This window comes from Phyllobates terribilis, unplaced genomic scaffold, assembly GCF_046119375.1.
Source record: "Phyllobates terribilis strain yellow unplaced genomic scaffold, ASM4611937v1 Scaffold_1__5_contigs__length_1240528914, whole genome shotgun sequence".
NCBI classification, from domain to species: Eukaryota; Metazoa; Chordata; class Amphibia; order Anura; family Dendrobatidae; genus Phyllobates; species Phyllobates terribilis.
Window position 1 is genome coordinate 830,971,480 of NW_027362761.1, and position 20,438 is coordinate 830,991,917.

A 20,438-nucleotide genomic window follows, 5' to 3' on the forward strand; every position below is an offset into this window, starting at 1 on the left:
TCATCATGTCCCATCTCACGGGGGAGGCGCTGGCTTGGCTAAATCCTCTATGGGAGAGGAGACCCCCTGGTGTCCAACCTGCCAGCCTTTCTCACGGCCTTCCGGAAAGTCTTCGACGAACCAGGACGAAAGACCTCATCCGCCTCATCTCTGCTACGTCTCCGTCAAGGGAGTCTCACCGTGGGCCAATATGCCATACGGTTCCGTACCCTTGCTTCGGAGCTTGCTTGGGATAACAACGCCCTGGTGTCCGTCTTCTGGGAAGGTCTATCTGGCCGGATTAAAGATGAACTTGCCGGTCGGGACATTCCTACCACTCTCGACGACTTAATAACACTTGCCACCCGGATTGACATCCGGTTCCAGGAGCGTACCAAAGAGGTCACCCGTGAGAGGAGCTTTCCTCGCCTTGCTCCTACCTTCCAGAATCCCGTCACTTCCTCTGTTACTCCCCAGGCACACTCACCCGAGCCTATGCAGGTCGACCAGACCAAGATGGTCAAAACCCGTCAAGAGTCACGCCGTGCCGAGGGGAGCTGCTTCTACTGTGGCATTAAGGAGCACCGGATCCGTTCCTGCCCGGAGAGGTTGGGAAACGCCTGAGTCTAGGATCGCTCAGAGAGGTCGTCCTAGACAAGAATAAACCCTCTCCATCTCTGATGCTGTCAGTCTCTATCATCTGCGGGGAGAACCGTTACTTTGAACTAGCTCAACTTGATTCTGGAGCTTCCGGAAATCTCATTTCTCAGTCCCTGGTAGAGAAATACCGCATTCCCACCAAACCTCTGTCCGAACCCTTATCTGTCGCCTCCGTGGACGGGGGTCTCTTACCGCATCCCATCCAACTTATCATCGAACCCATAACTCTGCAGGTGGGAATGCTGCACTCTGAGAGCATCTTCTTCCATGTTCTACCTGGACTCTCTCATGCCCTTTTGCTTGGCCTTCCTTGGCTCCAGAGACATGCACCTGTGCTTGATTGGCAGACCGGCGAAGTCCTTCGCTGGGGACAGGACTGCCATAAGAGTTGTTTAGTTCCAGTTCATTCTGCCTGTCCTTCTCCTCCCCCAGCCAATCTACCCGGCCTGCCGGTACCCTATTGGTCTTATGCTGATGTATTTAATAAAAAGGAAGCAGAGACATTACCTCCTCATAGACCATATGATTGCCCTATCGACTTGGTACCTGGCGCTACTCCGCCCCAAGGCGTACCTACCCTTTGCCCGCTGCTGAGACCCGGTCCATGTCTGAATATATCGAGGAGAACCTGGCCCAGGGATTTATCCGGAAATCTACCTCCCCGGCGGGAGCAGGCTTCTTCTTCGTTAAAAAGAAGGACGGCTCACTCCGTCCCTGCATAGACTATAGAGGCCTTAACCAGATCACGGTGAAGAATAAATACCCCCTTCCACTCATTCCCGAATTATTTGACCATCTGAGGGGTGCTAGAATCTTCACCAAGCTGGATCTCCGTGGGGCCTATAACTTGGTTCGTATCCGTCGGGGGGATGAATGGAAGACGGCATTCAACACCCGGGAATGCCACTATGAATACCTCGTAATGCCCTTCGGTCTCTGTAATGCTCCCGCCGTCTTTCAAGAGTTGGTCAATGATATCTTCCGTGACCTTCTCTACTCCTGCATGGTGGTATACCTGGACGACATCTTGGTCTTCTCTCCGGATCTTCCCACACACAGGAGGGACGTTCGTCAGGTCCTGCTCAGGCTCAGGCAAAACCACCTCTACGCAAAATTTGAGAAGTGCCTCTTTGAGCAGACCTCGCTTCCATTTCTGGGCTACATCATCTCTCAGACCGGTCTACGAATGGATCCTGAGAAACTTTCTGCCATCCGGAAGTGGCCTCGACCGGAGGGGTTGAAGGCTATCCAGCGGTTCCTAGGATTCGCCAACTACTACCGCCTCTTCATTCCGCACTTCTCTTCCCGGACTGCCCCTATCTCTGCGCTCACCCGTAAGAGCGCTAATCCCAAAGAATGGCCGCCCGAGGCAGAGGAGGCCTTCCTGTCTTTGAAACAAGCTTTCTCCTCTGCTCCTGTGCTGCACCGTCCGAACAGCAACAAACAATTCTTCTTAGAAGTAGATGCTTCCTCCTCCGGAGCCGGAGCGGTGCTCACCCAAAAGTCGTCATCCGGAAGAATGGTAACCTGCGGCTTCTTCTCCAAACCCTTCTCATCTGAGCGCAATTATTCTATAGGAGACCGAGAATTGTTAGCTATTAAGTTGGCACTGGAGGAGTGGCGTTACCTGCTTGAGGGGGCTCTTCACCCGGTAATAATCTACACGGATCACAAAAACTTGGCTTATCTCCAGAGTGCCCAAAGACTTAACCCGCGCCAAGCCCGGTGGTCCTTGTTCTTCGCCCGCTTTGATTTCATTCTTTATTTTCGCCCGGCAGACAAAAATATCAAAGCTGATGCCTTGTCCTGGTCCTTTTTGTTCTCCTATCTAGAGGAGGAGCCAGAGCACATCATCTACCCCGCCAAGGTAATGCTGGTGGCTCCCGTGGATCTAAATCGCCTTCCACCCGGTAAGACGTTCGTAACAGTACCTGATCGTGAGAAAGTCCTACACTGGGGACATTCGTCTAAGCTAGCTGGCCATGCTGGCCAGAAAAAGACCCTCCTGCTTATTACCCGGCATTACTGGTGGCCTACCCTGCACAAGGACCTAATAGACTTTGTCTCAGCCTGTGCGTCCTGTGCCCGCAACAAGGTTCCGAGACATCTGCCAGCCGGCTGCCTTCTGCCTCTTCCCATACCTGCTGCCCCGTGGCAGTATATAGCCATGGACTTTATAACGGATCTCCCTGTCTCTGCTGGTTGTACGGTCATTTGGGTGGTCGCTGACCTCTTCTCTAAGATGGCTCACTTCATTCCCCTGCCGGGTATTCCGTCTGCATCTGAATTGGCTAAAGACTTTATCCATCATATCTTCCGTCTTCATGGTCTCCCTCTCCACATCGTATCCGACCGAGGAGTTCAGTTCACCTCTCGCTTCTGGAGAGCCATGTGTAAACTGCTGGGGGTCACCTTGGACTTGTCCACTGCTTATCACCCACAGTCCAATGGTCAAGTAGAGCGGATCAACCAAATTTTAACAAGTTACCTCCGGCACTTTGTTAATGCCCAGTATTCCGACTGGGTGGATCTTTTACCGTGGGCCGAATTTTCCTATAATAATCACGAGAGCGAGTCTTCCTCCAAATCCCCGTTTTTTATTGTCTACGGTCAACATCCTCGGATCCCGTTTCCCGTCTCCGCCTCGGTGGATAATCCGGCTGCGGAATCTCTTGTTAGCGAATTCTCCTCCATTTGGGAGAGTACCAGATCCGCACTTCTTCAGTCCTCCGAGCGGATGAAGAAACAGGCTGACAAAAGACGTCTGGATCCGCCCCAATTCCGTCCTGGAGATAAAGTCTGGCTCTCGTCCAAATATGTCCGGCTCAAGATTCCTTCCTACAAGTTAGGGCCTCGGTTCATCGGCCCACTGGAAGTTATCAAACAAATCAACCCGGTGGCCTATAAATTGAAACTCCCGGCCAACTTGCGGATTCCCAACTCCTTCCATGTATCTCTCCTCAAACCCGTGGTACTTAACTCTTTTTCCAAGTCTACAGGTACGCCTCCTGCTCCAGTCTCCGCTGAAGACGAGTTTGAGGTAGAGAGCATTCTGGCCACCAAAAGGGTAAGAGGAAAGACTTTTTTCTAGTGGATTGGAAGGGGTTTGGTCCTGAGGAGAGAACGTGGGAGCCCCGGGAGAACATCCATGCCCCGCTCATCCTTGATAAATTTCTCTCCGTCCAAAAAAAGGGGGGGCCTAAAGGGGGGGGTACTGTAGCGTCGGCGTCCCTGCCTCCTGCTAGGCAGAGACGCCGTTCCCCTCACCTCCCTGCTCCGTCCTCGCCGTCCTCTGCCCACGCTGCTGGTAGCGCTCACTGCTTCCCGGGCACTGTGCTTAGGGCGCGCACGCGCTCCCTCTCTCTTAAAGGGGCCGCGCGCGCCATCCTAAGGAGTCCCCGGCCAATTGCTGGTGGAGCTCCCATATATAAGGCACCTCCTCCAAAATGGAGGTGCCCGAGCAAAGTTGTTTGCACTGTGACTTCCTGTGCTTCAGCCCTCAGGTCCCGCTGCTAGCCTGACTTCTCGTCCTGCCTGCCAGCCTGTTATCCATCAGTTACCTGCCTGTTACCTGCCTCGTCTGTCAGACCGCTCACCTGGGAGCGTCCACCAGTTACCTGCCTGTTACCTGCCTCGTCTGTCAGACCGCTCACCTGGGAGCGTCCACCAGTTACCTGCCTGTCCCCCGCCTCGTCTGTCAGACTGCTCACCTGGGAGCGTCCACCAGTTACCTGCCAGTTACCTGCCGTCTCCGTCAGCCCACTCACCTGGGAGCGCCCGCCAGTTACCTGTCAGGTATCCGCCTCGTCTGTCTACCCAGAGACTGTCCCCGTCACTTGCCGTGACCACCTGCCTGTCTACCCAGAGACTGTCCCCGTCACTTGCCGTGACCACCTGCCTGTCTACCCAGAGACTGTCTCCGTCACTTGCCGTGACCACCTGCCTGTCTACCCAAAGACTGTCCCCGTCACTTGCCGTGACCACCTGCCTGTCTACCCAGAGACTGTCCCCGTCACCTGCCGTGACCACCTGGCCGCTTACCCAGAGACTGTCCCCGTCACTTGCTGTGACTACCTGCTTGCCTTCCCTGGGAGTCACCCGCTTCCTTACAAGGACTTCCCCTTTGTATTGCAGCTCAGAGGTTCCACCTCCCAGACCCGTTACAGTGGCGTAATACTCTGACCACGTTGTTGACAGCAGTGATCTTGGAGTCAGAGATGCTTCCAGGGGTCTTCCCCATGCTGTTCCCGTCATTTGAGCACTGTTCCCATCAATTTGGGCAATTTTAGGCCCTCCGCAGACCGCCGGGGGGAGCCGCCTGAAAAATGCTTGAGTTTCCCATAGACTTACAATGGGCTCGTTGCTCGGGTCGAGTACCCGAGTATTCCAATTTGCTCGACCCGAGCAATGAGTACCCGAGCATTTTAGTGCTCGCTCATCACTAATCTTGAACAAAAATGAGACGGCAACTAGTACAGGAGCAGAGAGGACCCTGCCCACCAGGGCTTACAGTCTGCAAGGGATGGGTGAAGATATAGTAGGTGAGGATAGAGGTGGTCGTGCAGCAGTATGGTGGAGCAAGGGTTACTGCAGTTTGTGTGCTTGTCGGAAGAGGTGGGTCTTCAGGTTCCTTTTGAATGTTTGAACAGTAGCTGAGAGTCTTATATGTTGGGGTAGAGAGTTCCAGAGTAGGGGTATTGCATGGGAGAAATCTTGTATGCGATTGTGGCAAGAGGAGATAAGAGGGGCATAGAGAAGGAGATCTTGTGAGGATCAGAGGTTGCGTGCAGCTAAGTACCGGGAGACTAGGTCACAGATGTATGGAGGAGACAAGTTATGGATAGCTTTGCATGCCAAGGTTAGGGTTTTGAACTGGAGTCTCTGGGCAATGGGGAGCCAGTAAAGGGATTGACAGAGAAGAGAGGCCAGGGAATAGCGGGAGTGACAGGTGGATTAGTCGGGCAGCAGAGTTTAGAATAGGTTGGAAGGGTGCAAGAGTGTTTGAAGGGAGGCCACAGAGCAGGAGGTTGCAGTAATCGAGGCGGGAGATGATGAGGGCATGCACTAGTGTTTTTGCAGATTCTTGTTTGAGGAATGTGCGGATGCGGGAGATTTTTTTTACTTGAAGTCGGCATAGTCTTCACCCTGATCCTCCTTCCTTCCACCATGCCGAGTGCCCTGAGGCAACTCATCCCACACTTGAACACTCCAAAGAACTGTTCTGTTCATCTTTCCATTTATAGATTCTGGCCTCTGGCTCGGTTCGCTTGAAGTGGGGCAACAGAAGATCACATGGAGTGATGCCCAAATATTTGAGCAGCCATGGTCACCTGAAAATGATGATGGGAAAGTGCAATTACTGTCACAAGAGGTGGAAGATGATGAGACACAATGGACAGAAAATCAGGAGGAGGACCAGGATGCGGAAGTGTAAGACGAGGTGATCGACGATGAAGTCGATGGGCCGAATGCCCACCCAGAAATAGTGTCTGCGGGTGACACCACTACCTCTTCCCCTGTTGTACGTGCACTCCAAGCCTCCATCCATGATGCAGGTGAAGATGCCTCCCACCGTGCACCTGTCGTTACACACTTGCAACCATCACAGTCAGCAACCTTGTCTACTTCCTTGTCCCAGCGGTGTGTTCAGTTGTCCCTACCCCAGTCCTTGGAACGCAAGCACAAATACACAGCCACCCACAGGCCACAATACTAAACTGCCACATTTCTTAACTGCTTGTACTAGAAATGTTGCCTTTTAGGCTCATGGAGGCAGAAGCTTTCTGCAACCTCATGGCGGTGGCTGTCCCTCGGTTCTCGGTCCCCAGCTGCCACTATTTCTCCCGGTGTGCCGTCGCCGCTCTATACAAGCACGGTCCCAGAACATTACCTGTGCCCTCACCAATGCAGTTACTGGGAAGGACTACCTAACCACAGACAAGTGCTTGTGGCCAGGGACGGTACATCTCACTGATGGTACGCTGAGTTAATATTGTGGAAGCCAGGAACCAATCGGATGCTGGGACGGAACACATCCTCCCAACATCGAAGATTGCGGGCCCCGGGTCAATCAAGATTCAACACAATGTTCACAAGGTAGACAGCAGTGGTGGTCGGTCTCCTAGACAAAGACAGAGAGCATGAACTCCAGCTTGCTGGTTGTCATGAATAATTTGGAGATTCGTGCTCTGGTTATGCTATAATTTAAATGTAGTTTTTTCCTTTTGGTCCAGCAAGGGCTAATGTTAGTCTATTGCTGGTAGCCTTTTGTTAACGGTCAGCTGATATTGGTTGGTGCCACTCCCACCTCCCTTTAAATAGCCACATGATCCATCAGCTGACCTCCGGTTATAGTTCATTCTATGCTGACCTCTTTGAAGGATCCAGTCTCTGGAGAAGCTATGGTGTTTGTTGCTATTGCAGCGGTGAAGTTTTCTGTTGGAGAGATAAGTGTACTTTATGTTATCTTCCCATTGTTTGTCTTACCTTCCTTGTGTTGTCCTTTTGTAGTGGTGAGACTCTTATCTTGCTGGCCTGCGCACTAGCCAGGTTAAGTTCAGGGCTAGCGAGGGCTTAAGCACGTGATCACGCACGGATGGCAGGACCTGTCTAGGGATGATAATGGAGCTTAGGGACAGACACAGGTTGGTGTCAAGAGGTGTCTTTTCCCTTGTTCCCTACTGCTAAGACCCTCCTTTCCCCTCTATCTCCCGTTGCATCCGTGTGTTTTGCAGTTTGCCGGACATCCCCTTTTTGTTCCGTGACACTGGTAATCTTTTGTGGGAATGAGCTTGTCTCCAACCAGCCAGGAATATCCAGTAAATGGCACACCATGGTTTGGAATTAGCACTCAGTACCAGAAGCGAAGCCATCCACAATTCCCATATCTCAGAAATTTTATTTCGTAGACTGGCTGCCTAAACATTAGTTTCTCACAAAGTAGCTGAAGACACCACTGAGTGGCAGTAGGTGCAAGTTTCTCCAGCATGACCTGTTTGTTAGATATCAAAGAGAGAACAGAATTGAACTTTGCCATGGTGCCAGATTGCATCATAAGTCTTATAGATTGTTGGAGCCAGTCCACAGTAAAAAAGCAGCCATAGAGTGTCCGGGAACCTTCACACAGACTTTTCTTAGCCAGGACTGCTTCTCGGCAGGGTTGGACTGGCCCACTAGAGAACCGGAGAATCCTCCGGTGGGCCCTGGCTTCTCCTCCAGGAGAGTTCATAGTGCAAACCTTGCAGCTGCTATGGGGCTCTTGAGTGGGGGAGAAAGGTGGGTCCTCAGAATCAAATCCTCTGGTGGGCCAAATGTTCTTCAGTTTGGCACTGCTTCTCAGTGAGAGTTTTATTTTACCACAGCCATATTATTTAGGTCAGTGAAAGGGCTGGCATAGATTGAAACCGTATCTACTCTGGCTGTCATTTCTCCCTGAAGTCCTCTAATGCAACTTGTTCCATAAGCAATGGCAGCCCTTCCAACATCAGCTCACACTCGGTGCTTTGGCACACAAAGATCTTTATGCCATAACTACAGAGTTGGGCAATGGCCTGATATGCAATGCGTTTTGAGAAATAATGTGCATAAGCAAAGCCATGGTTTAGGCCACTGAAGGTCATCATTAAGTGAAACTTATACAGCTTTCCCACAGACTGAAAGAGTGGTATCAATGCATCTTCATTAGTGATGAGCGAGTATGTTCTCTTAACCCTTTTTTGCGAGCATGCTCGGGTGCTCGCCGAGTATCTTCAGTGTGCTCGGGTGTTATGTTTTAGTCACTTTGTGCTCATGATTTGCGACTGTTTGACAGCTTTAATACATGTGAGGAATGTCTAAGAAACAGGCATTCCTCACACGTATTAAAGCTGTCAAACATTCGCAAATCATGAGCACGGAGTGACTAAAACAGAACACCCGAGCACGCTGAAGATACTCGGAAAACAGCCAAGCATGCTCATAAATCTCGAGTAACGAGCATGCTCGCTCATCACTAATCTTCATATATCTCCTGAGGAATATTGCCAGTAAAAATTTCAGAACCGTGTGGAGGAGCTTCTCCAACCCAACCTGGAGGGGGTCCACCATATTTCCTTTGTCCATTCTCTTGCACCAGTGATACATTAGAGCTCCTCATCCACTGAATGAGTCCAGCTTTATTTTTCCTGTTAACAGAGTTGAGCCTTGAGCATATCTGAGGCTCGCAGGCTGCACTGGCTGCTCATATGGACCAGCCATTGTACATGTGTGAGGTTGCCAAGCCTCAGAGCCGCCACCAGATTCCGGCCATTGTCACACATGACCATGCCTGGCTGTATGTTCAGCGGTGAGAGCCACAGATCTGCCTCCTCTGTTACAGCTTTCAACAACTCTGCAGCGGTGTGTGGTTTCTCACCTAAGCTATATTATCTTCAGCACAGCCTGTTGCCGCTTGGCCGAGGCAGTGCTGCAGTGCTTCCAGCTTGCGACTGATGTGGTCATTTCAGAGGTGGAGGCTGAAGAGGAGGAGGTGCAGGAGATATAGAATGTGATTACATTGAGGTTACATTGGCGAGTCTGGTTTTTATATTAAAGATCCTGCTGTGTTTTTATAGTTTTTTTTTATTTATTTTTTTATGTCTCTTCAAATGTGTATTGGAGTGCGTCCTAATTTTTGGCAGCCCTTGAAATTGCTGCATACGCAATAACAGTATTGGAGACCCACTCCTTAATAATGAGAAGGACAATTCAAATAGATTCTATATTCTAGAATATTACCTGTCTTATCTGAAATTCGTTTACGGGTGAGCTATCGCAGTATGGATAGTGTATTACACCAATCCAGCCAGGTATTATATTCAAGTCATGACCCTGCAAAGAATGTTTCTTACCTTTTTTTTCAGGAAAATCCATATTAGCTTAGTTTTTGTATGTTTTGTCAGTCCGTAAAAATGGCGTAATACTCTGACAACATTGTTCACAGATATGCTATTGGTCAGCGGCCAAGTGTGAATAGGTTTGAACAACATACAACTAGCAAACTTTAAATGGAGTGTAATATATGGCATACTCCCCAAAATGTCACGATTATTATGGCAGTAATATCAAATCAAGTCTGATGAGCACTGTTTTAGGCAGTGGCCTACTAGTATGCTATTGGTCAGCGACAAAGTGGGAATAGGTTTGAACAACACACAACTGGCAGACTTTAAATGGAGTGTAATATATGGCACGCTCCCCAAAATGTCACGATTATTATGGCAGTAATATCGGATCACATCTGATGAACACGGTTTTAGGCAGTGACCTATTAGTATGCTATTGGTCAGCGACAAAGTGTGAATAGGTTTGAACAACACACAACTGGCATACTTTAAATGAAGTGTAATATCTAGGATGCTCCCCAAAATGTCACGATTATTACGGCAGCAATATCAGATCACGTCTGATGAACATGGTTTTAGGCAGTGGCCTATTAGTATGCTATTGGTCAGCGACAAAGTGTGAATAGGTTTGAACAACACACAACTGGCATACTTTAAATGGAGTGTAATATCTGGCACGCTCTCCAAAATGTCACGATTATTAAGGCAATAATATCGGATCACCTCTGATGAACACGATTTTAGGTAGTGGCCTATTAGCGTCTTTTTAACCTCTTGCATCTTTTTAACCCCTAAGTGTCCACCCAGCAGGTGTGTGTGTGCCATCTCCAGAACCGCCCAATGGTACGACTGAAGTACCACTAACTGTTCCACGACCTCGTCCCTGATTTTATCTAACCTATAGAGCAACTCACCGTTGACCACCATGCATGGAATCTCAGTATCTACACCGGGCTGTTGAGCTACACCATTTACCTCTAACACCCTTTTCCGCGCCCGAGTCAGGGTGGGATCCTGTAGCTGAGCTGTCCCAAACGTGGACACTTCCAGCTCGGGGATCAATGGGGTCTCCTCGACCTCTAATGCCAGCACCTCTAGGGGAAACATATCAGGGTTACACTCTGTCCCTAGGTTGGACACCCCTACGGCAGGTACCTGTGACTCGGGTTCTTCGGGTACAGCGCCCGTAATAAATTTTACTGGGGAAGGATGATTTTTGTTTTCCCACAGAGTCCAGAACAGGGCGTGGACAACACTACCTCCGCGGTTGGGTATTCTCAGAGGACCCTATGGATACACACAACCCCGACTGTCCATCCTCTGGGGTTGTCTCCTGCCACCAGCGACTCTTGTACCAAAGTCACTAGGCTCCCCGAGTCTAAGAGGGCCTCTGTTGGGTACCCATTAACCAGTACCTGGCACAGTTGGGGTTCACTGTCCGGGGGGTCGGCACTCACAGAGCAGATGGTCTGGGTGTACAGTGAGACCCAGCGGTTATACCTGCAGTCCAGGGGCTCTGTAGTCAGGGGACAGTTAGCACCTAATGGCGGAGGTACTGTTAGATCTTGTGACCTTTTGGGAGGGAACCGGTCTCCTGCCACTCTCACTCTGGGGTTCCCCTTCAGCCCGGGTGCGGTGCTGACTGTCCTCATCAGAGGGACAATACCACTTTCCCGGTTCCTGGTCTGGCAGGGTCCGGCATGACAGCCGCGAGAGGGCCGAGTCCCGTATAAAGTCCTGAGTGGCCGAGTACCGCTTGATCAGGCCGACCACCTGGTCGAGGGTGCCGGGGTCCCCTTGCCCCACCAAACGTTGGATAGTGGCCAGAGAGTCCTCACCAGCCGGTCGACCACCACCCTCTCCTCCATCTGGGCTGGATTCAAAGACTCAGGCTGGAGCCACCCCTTTACCAGCTGCAGAAGGTCATAAGCCTGAGACTGGGTGGGTTGGGTCTCCACATAGGCCCATGAAAATGCGCGCTGAGCCCTCACGTATGTACTGACCCCCAGTCGGGCAAGGATCTCACCTTTGAGCCTCTGGTAATCCTAGGCGTCCTCCCGACTGAGTTCTAAGTAGGCCTTCTGGGCATCGCCGACCAAAAATGGAGCCCCCACTTCTGCCCACTGGCAGACTGGTAGGTTTTCCCGCTCTGCTATGCATTCATAGATGGTCAGGAAGGCTTCCACGTCGTCTTACGGTCCCATCTTCCTCAACGCTGAGCAAACCTTGTCCCGGGCCTCTCAACGTTCCGGAATCAGCATTGTGGCCGTTTCCCGCAGGCCAGCAATCTGTTGCAGCATCAGTTCATTTGTTTTTTACTGCTGCTGGTACAGTAGCTGCTGCTGCTGATTATGCTGCTGTTCCCGCTCCTGCTGTTGCCACTGGAGACTCAGGTGCTGCTCCTGCTGTTGCCGCTGGAGACTCTGGTGCTGCTCCTGCTGTTGCCGCTGAGACTGCAGCTGCTGCTTCTGGGTGAGTACCAACTGCTTTAACAGTTCCTCCATTTTGTCCACGGGGTGAGGCTGAAAGGTGGCAGGCCGGATTGTGGTCATGCTGCTGCTGGTGGGGTATGCCTCAGTCACAATGCCCGCATTCTCCACCAAGCTGTAGGGCGGAGGTGTTCACACCGTGCAGTAACTGAGGCAGTGACCCAAGCAAGTCCAACATAAGCAGCTTTTATTCAGTAAAACTTACAGGTAAACAGACAGCGCTCCGGTTCGCAGCCGGGTTAACACAAGTCCATAACAATGGTTGCCGGGGGCAATCGCCGCGCCGGGCCGCTCAGAGCCTGATAGGTGCAGAGCCTACCCAGGCATGGGTTCAGCTACTCACAGGCCCGCCAAGCTTTCCTGCTATGCTCCTAGCAGGTCCTCACACTGAAAAACACTAATCCTTAATGCAGGGTTTTTAAAGGACCTGTGGCAAGAGCCACTGGAAAACCCGAGTTGGAGGGAGGAGGCCGCCCCACTGCCTTCATGTAGCCTCCCCCAAGAAATGAAGGCCCTGCCAGGTTTTACTTAATCTGCCTTAACCAGATAGCCTGACCAGGGCAATGCTCACCTTCATTCCTGCATTTCAGCCGCAGCTGTGTCTGTGACTGCAATGCACTCCAATGGATTTAATAGGTCTCTGTACACATTCTGGGGGATATATAATGTCCCTCGTATACGATCCCAGTCACTGCCTCACATATGCTATTGGTCAGCGACCAAGTGTGAATATATTTGAACAACACACAACTGGCAAACTTTAAATGGAGTGTAATATCTGGCACGCTCTCCAAAATGTCACGATTATTACGGCAGTAATATTGGATCACGTCTGATGTACATGATTTTAGGCAGTGGCCTATTAGTATGCTATTCGTCAGCGACCAAGTATGAATAGGTTTGAACAGCACACAACTGGCAAACTTTAAATGGAGTGTAATATCTGGCACGTTCCCCAAAATGTCACAATTATTACAGCAGTAATATCGAATCACGTCTGATAAACATGGTTTTAGGCAGTGGCCTATTAGTATGCTATTGGTCAGCGACCAAGTGTGAATAGGTTTGAACAACACTCAACTGGCAAATTTTAAATGGAGTGTAATATCTGGCTTTCTCCACAATTGTCACGATTATTAAGGCAGTAATATTGGATCACGTCTGATGAACACGGTTTTAGGCAGTGGCCTATTAGTATGCTATTGGTCAGCGACCAAGTGTGAATAGGTTTGAACAACGCACAACTGGCAGACTTTAAATGGAGTGTAATAGCTGGCACGCTCCCAAAAAATTCTGTATTATTAGCGCAGTAATATCTGATCCCGTCTGATGACCACGGTTTTAAGCAGTGGCATTAGTGATATGGTATTGATCAGCGACTAAGTGTGAATAGGTTGAACAACACACAAATGGCTGACTTAAACTGGAGTGTAATATTTGTCATTCTCCAAAAAATGTGACAATTATTGCCGCAATACTATCGGATCACGTCTGATGACCATGGTTTTAGGCAGTGGCCTTGTAGTATGGTATTGGCAATGGTCAGCAACCAAGTGTGAATAGTTTAGAACAACACACAACTGGCAGACTTTAAATGGAGTTTAATATCTGGAACTCTCCCAAAAAATTCTGGATTATTAGCGCAGTAATATCTGATCCCATCTGATGACCATGGTTTTAGGCAGTGGCCTTGTAGTATGGTATTGGCAATGGTCAGCAACCAAGTGTGAATAGTTTAGAACAACACACAACTGGCAGACTTTAAATGGAGTTTAATATCTGGAACTCTCCCCAAAAATTCTGGATTATTAGCGCAGTAATATCTGATCCCATCTGATGACCACGGTTTTAGGCAGTGGTGTTAGAGATATGGTATTAGTCAGCGATCAAGTGTGAATAGTTTGGAACAATACACAGCTGCAAGACTTTAAATGGAGTATAATATTTGACACTCCCAAAAATTTCACGATTATTACCGTAGTAATATGGGATCACGTCTGATGACCTCAATTTTAGGCAGTGGTCTTGTAATATCTATTGGTCAGCCACCAAGTATGAATAGGCTGAACAACACACAGGTGGTTAACTTTAAATGGAGTATAATATTTGGCACACTCCACAAAATGTCTGCATTATTACGGCAGTAGTATAGGATCACGTCTGATGATGGGCAAGTTTCTCTGCTTCCACAATACAGCAATGAGAATAAAATCAACCAAATCTGGCTGTATGCTGGTAACAAGCAAATGGAGCAGTTAAAATGGTGTATTGTATTGCTTTTTAAGCAAATAATCAGGATTAAGAGCAAAAAGAATATTAACCCTGAAACCTAGGGCTATGGATATCTGTAACAGCAGTAGCAGACAGAACATGCAATGGACCCTATTCTGCTGTATACACTGTCCACAAACTCTGCTTGCCCAACTCCTGCTATCACCAGGATTAATATATGCAGCTGGAATAGTCCTTAGAAGGACTGTTAGTTCAGATGGATATATATCTTGCTGTGGAATACCTATACCTAACTAATAAACTGCCAATTCTCTCCCTCACTCAGCTGCAGCTCTCCCTACTCTGCCTTTTTCCAGGGTTGACTGTAATGAGCATAGGGTCACTGGGTCTTATATAGACCCGATAACGCTAAGCGGCCAGCCAATCAATGTAATGCCACAACCAACATAGCTATGCCATTACAGTGAGTGGCAGGCAATCCCCCCATGTTTATTTACTGTCTGAAGAGTGCCAAACTTGCAGGGCGGGGACCCGGTCGAGCATCCCGAAAGTACTCTCAGAGCACTGAACATCTCAAACAGTGAGATGCTCGGGAGAGTACCGTGCAATTGCGAGCCCGCTCGTTCATCACTATTCTTAGGCTATGGCCCCTCTATCAGTATTTGGTCAGTATTCGGTCAGTATTTTTTCTCAGGAGTGGGAGCCAAAACAAGGTGAGGAACAATCAGAGAAAAGGTATAATAGAAACAAGTGCACCAGTTCTGCATTTACTCCTGGTTTTGGCTCCCACTCCTGAGAAAAAATACTGACCAAATACTGATAGTGGAGCCGTGGCCTTAGTTTGATATTTTATATGACAAAAGCCTGGCATTCTAATAGGGGTATGTAGATGTTTTATTCCTACATACCCCATCAATTGAAAGGATGTTTGGGGATGATGACATCATTTTTCAAGATGATAATGCATCCTGCCATAGAGCAAAAACCGTGAAAACATTCCTTGAAAGAAGACACATTGTCAATGTCATGGCCTGCAAATAGTCCGGATCTCAATCCAATTGAAAATCTTTGGTGGAAGTTGAAGAAAATGGTCCATGACAAGGCTCCAACCTGCAAAGCTGATCTGGCAACAGCAATCAGAGAAAGTTGGAGCCAGATTGATGAAGAGTACTGTTTGTTACTCATTAAGTCCATGCCTCAGAGACTGCAAGCTGTTATTAAAGTCAGAGGTGGTGCAACATAATACTAGTGATGTATTGGAGTGTTCTTTTGTGTGTTTGTTTTTCATGATTCCTTAGTTTTTTCCTCAGAATTGAGTGATTCCATATTTTTTTCCCTCTGCTTGGTCTGAAAAAATTACCCTTACTGAGTACCACATTTTTTATCTTGATTTCTTTTAGTGTTTCTTAAAGCTCTAAAGTTGTCATTTGAAAGGACTTTAGTTTTGTGCTATGTCTCTGATCTGCTTTTTTTCAACAACATTAAACAACTGAATGAACATCCTCCGAGCCCGGTGATTCCATAATTTTGGCCAGGGGTTGTAAAAAGACATTTAGACAACAAGAATGCTGGAAAATTTCAGCTCAGAATCCTGTCAAACTGTGAATACAGCTGAGGGTCGTAACTCAGGATAAGTACTAGATATCTACAAAACTCAGCAGATCATATATGTTAATACATTGTTAATAAGAGTACGAATTATAAAATACTTTATATACATATCTATCATTGACACATATCTGCCTAGACTATAGAATGGCAGACCATTCGGAAAATGTTAGTCGGGCAGCACGGTGGCTCAGTAGTTAGCACTGCAGCCTTGCAGCGCTGGGGTCCTGGGGACAAATCCCACCAAGGACAACATCTGCAAGGAGTTTGTATGTTCTCCCCGTGTTTGTGTATGGGTTCTCAGGTTTCCTCCCACGCACCAAGGACATACTGATAGGGAATGTAGATTGTGAACCCCAATGGGGACAGTGCCAATAATGTCTGTAAATTGTCTGAATTGTAAAGTGCTGCGGAATATGTTGGCGCTATATACAGTACAGACCAAAAGTTTGGACACACCTTCTCATTTAAAGATTTTTCTATATTTTCATGACTATGAAAATTGTACATTCACACTGAAGGCATCAAAACTATGAATTAACCACTTCGCGCCAGAGCCTGTTTTTGCCTTCGTGACCGGGCCAATTTTTTCAATTCTGACCACTGTCACTTTATGAGGTAATTACTCTGGAACGCTTCAACGGATTCCCCTGATTCTGAGAATGTTTTTTTGTGACATATTGTACTTCATGATAGTGGTAAAATTTCTTCGATATCACTTGCATTTATTTGTGAAAAAATCGGAAATTTGGCGAAAATTTAGAAAATTTTGCAATTTTCAAACTTTGAATTTTCATGCCCTTTAATCAGAGAGATATGTCACACAAAATAGTTAATAAATAACATTTCCCACATGTCTACTCCACATCAGCACAATTTTGGAACCAAAATTTTTTTTTGTTAGGAATCTATAAGGGTTAAAAGTTGACCAGCGATTTCTCATTTTTACAACAAAATTTACAAAAACATTTTTTAGGGACCACATCTTATTTGAAGTGACTTTGAGGAGCCTTTATGACAGAAAATACCCAAAAGTGATACCATTCTAAAAACTGCACCCCTCAAGGTGCTCAAAACCACATTCAAGAAGTTTATTAACCCTTCAGGTGCTTCACAGGAATTTTTGGAATGAGGAAGAAAACAATGAACATTTAACTTTTTTTCACAAAACTGCTACTTTAGCCTCAAATTTTTAATTTTCACAAGGGCAGCCAGAAAAAATGGATGCCAAAATGTGTTGTGCAATTTCTCCTGAGCACGCTGATACCCCATATGTGGTGCAAAGCCACTGTTTGGGCGCACGGCATGGCTTGGAAGGTAAGGAGCGCCATTTGACTTTTGGAATGGAAATTTGACTGGAATCGATAGCGGACGCCATGTTGCATTTGGAGAGCCCCTGAGGTGCCTAAACAGAGGAAACCCCCAACAAGTGACCCCATTTTGGAAACTAGACCCCTCAAGGAACTTATCTAGATGTGTGGTGAGCACCTTGAACCCCCAGGGGCTTCAGAGAATTTTATAATGTTGAAGTGTGAAAATAAAAAAACACATTTTTAACACAAAACTGCTAATTTAGCCTCAAATTTTTAATTTTCACAAGGGCAGCCAGAAAAAATGGATGCCAAAATGTGTTGTGCAATTTCTCCTGAGCACGCTGATACCCCATATGTGGTGCAAAGCCACTGTTTGGGCGCACGGCATGGCTTGGAAGGTAAGGAGCGCCATTTGACTTTTGGAATGGAAATTTGACTGGAATCGATAGCGGATGCCATGTTGCATTTGGAGAGCCCCTGAGGTGCCTAAACAGAGGAAACCCCCAACAAGTGACCCCATTTTGGAAACTAGACCCCTCAAGGAACTTATCTAGATGTGTGGTGAGCACCTTGAACCCCCAGGGGCTTCACAGAATTTTATAATGTTGAAGTATGAAAATAAAAAAACACATTTTTAACACAAAACTGCTACTTTAGCCTCAAATTTTTAATTTTCACAAGGGCAGCCAGAAAAAATGGATACCAAAATGTGTTGTGCAATTTCTCCTGAGCACGCTGATACCCCATATGTGGTGCAAAGCCACTGTTTGGGCGCACGGCATGGCTTGGAAGGTAAGGAGCGCCATTTGACTTTTGGAATGGAAATTTGACTGGAATCGTTAGCGGATGCCATGTTGCATTTGGAGAGCCCCTGAGGTGCCTAAACAGAGGAAACCCCCAACAAGTGACCCCATTTTGGAAACTAGACCCCTCAAGGAACTTATCTAGATGTGTGGTGAGCACCTTGAACCCCCAGGGGCTTCACAGAATTTTATAATGTTGAAGTGTGAAAATAAAAAAACACATTTTTAACACAAAACTGCTACTTTAGCCTCAAATTTTTAATTTTCACAAGGGCAGCCAGTAAAAATGGACCCCAAAATGTGTTGTGCAATTTCTCCTGAGCACGCTGATACCCCATATGTGGTGCAAAGCCACTGTTTGGGCGAACGGCATGGCTTGGAAGGTAAGGAGCGCAATTTGACTTTTGGAATGGAAATTTGACTGGAATCGATAGCGGATGCCATGTTGCATTTGGAGAGCCCCTGAGGTGCCTAAACAGAGGAAACCCCCAACAAGTGACCCCATTTTGGAAACTAGACCCCTTAAGGAACTTATCTAGATGTGTGGTGAGCACCTTGAACCCCCAGGGGCTTCACAGAATTTTATAATGTTGAAGTGTGAAAATAAAAAAACACATTTTTAACACAAAACTGCTACTTTAGCCTCAAATTTTTAATTTTCACAAGGGCAGCCAGAAAAAATGGACCCCAAAATGTGTTGTGCAATTTCTCCTGAACATGATGATACCCTATATGTGGTGCAAAGCCACTGCTTGGGCGCACGGCATGGCTTGGAAGGTAAGGAGCGCCATTTGACTTTTGGAATGGAAATTTGACTGGAATCGATAGCGGACGCCATGTTGCATTTGGAGAGCCCCTGAGGTGCCTAAACAAAGGAAACCCCCAACAAGTGACCCCATTTTGGAAACTAGACCCCTCAAGGAACTTATCTAGATGTGTGGTGAGCACCTTGAACCCCCAGGGGCTTCACAGAATTTTATAATGTTGAAGTGTGAAAATAAAAAAACACATTTTTAACACAAAACTGCTACTTTAGCCTCAAATTTTTAATTTTCACAAGGGCAGCCAGAAAAAATGGACCCCAAAATGTGTTGTGCAATTTCTCCTGAGCACGCTGATACCCCATATGTGGTGCAAAGCCACTGTTTGGGCGCACGGCATGGCTTGGAAGGTAAGGAGCGCCATTTGACTTTTGGAATGGAAATTTGACTGGAATCGATAGCGGATGCCATGTTGCATTTGGAGAGCCCCTGAGGTGCCTAAACAGAGGAAACCCCCAACAAGTGACCCCATTTTGGAAACTAGACCCCTTAAGGAACTTATCTAGATGTGTGGTGAGCACCTTGAACCCCCAGGGGCTTCACAGAATTTTATAATGTTGAAGTGTGAAAATAAAAAAACACATTTTTAACACAAAACTGCTAATTTAGCCTCAAATTTTTAATTTTCACAAGGGCAGCCAGAAAAAATGGACCCCAAAATGTGTTGTGCAATTTCTCCTGAACATGATGATACCCTATATGTGGTGCAAAGCCACTGCTTGGGCGCACGGCATGGCTTGGAAGGTAAGGAGCGCCATTTGACTTTTGGAATGGAAATTTGACTGGAATCGATAGCGGACGCCATGTTGCATTTGGAGAGCCCCTGAGGTGCCTAAACAAAGGAAACCCCCAACAAGTGACCCCATTTTGGAAACTAGACCCCTCAAGGAACTTATCTAGATGTGTGGTGAGCACCTTGAACCCCCAGGGGCTTCACAGAATTTTATAATGTTGAAGTGTGAAAATAAAAAAACACATTTTTAACACAAAACTGCTACTTTAGCCTCAAATTTTTAATTTTCACAAGGGCAGCCAGAAAAAATGGACCCCAAAATGTGTTGTGCAATTTCTCCTGAGCACGCTGATACCCCATATGTGGTGCAAAGCCACTGTTTGGGCGCACGGCATGGCTTGGAAGGTAAGGAGCGCCATTTGACTTTTGGAATGGAAATTTGACTGGAATCGATAGCGGATGCCATGTTGCATTTGGAGAGCCCCTGAGGTGCCTAAACAGAGGAAACCCCCAACAAGTGACCCCATTTTGGAAACTAGACCCCTCAAGGAACTTATCTAGATGTGTGGTGAGCACCTTGAACCCCCAGGGGCTTCACAGAATTTTATAATGTTGAAGTGTGAAAATAAAAAAACACATTTTTAACACAAAACTGCTACTTTAGCCTCAAATTTTTAATTTTCACAAGGGCAGCCAGTAAAAGTGGACCCCAAAATGTGTTGTGCAATTTCTCCTGAGCACGCTGATACCCCATATGTGGTGCAAAGCCACTGTTTGGGCGAACGGCATGGCTTGGAAGGTAAGGAGCGCAATTTGACTTTTGGAATGGAAATTTGACTGGAATCGATAGCGGATGCCATGTTGCATTTGGAGAGCCCCTGAGGTGCCTAAACAGAGGAAACCCCCAACAAGTGACCCCATTTTGGAAACTAGACCCCT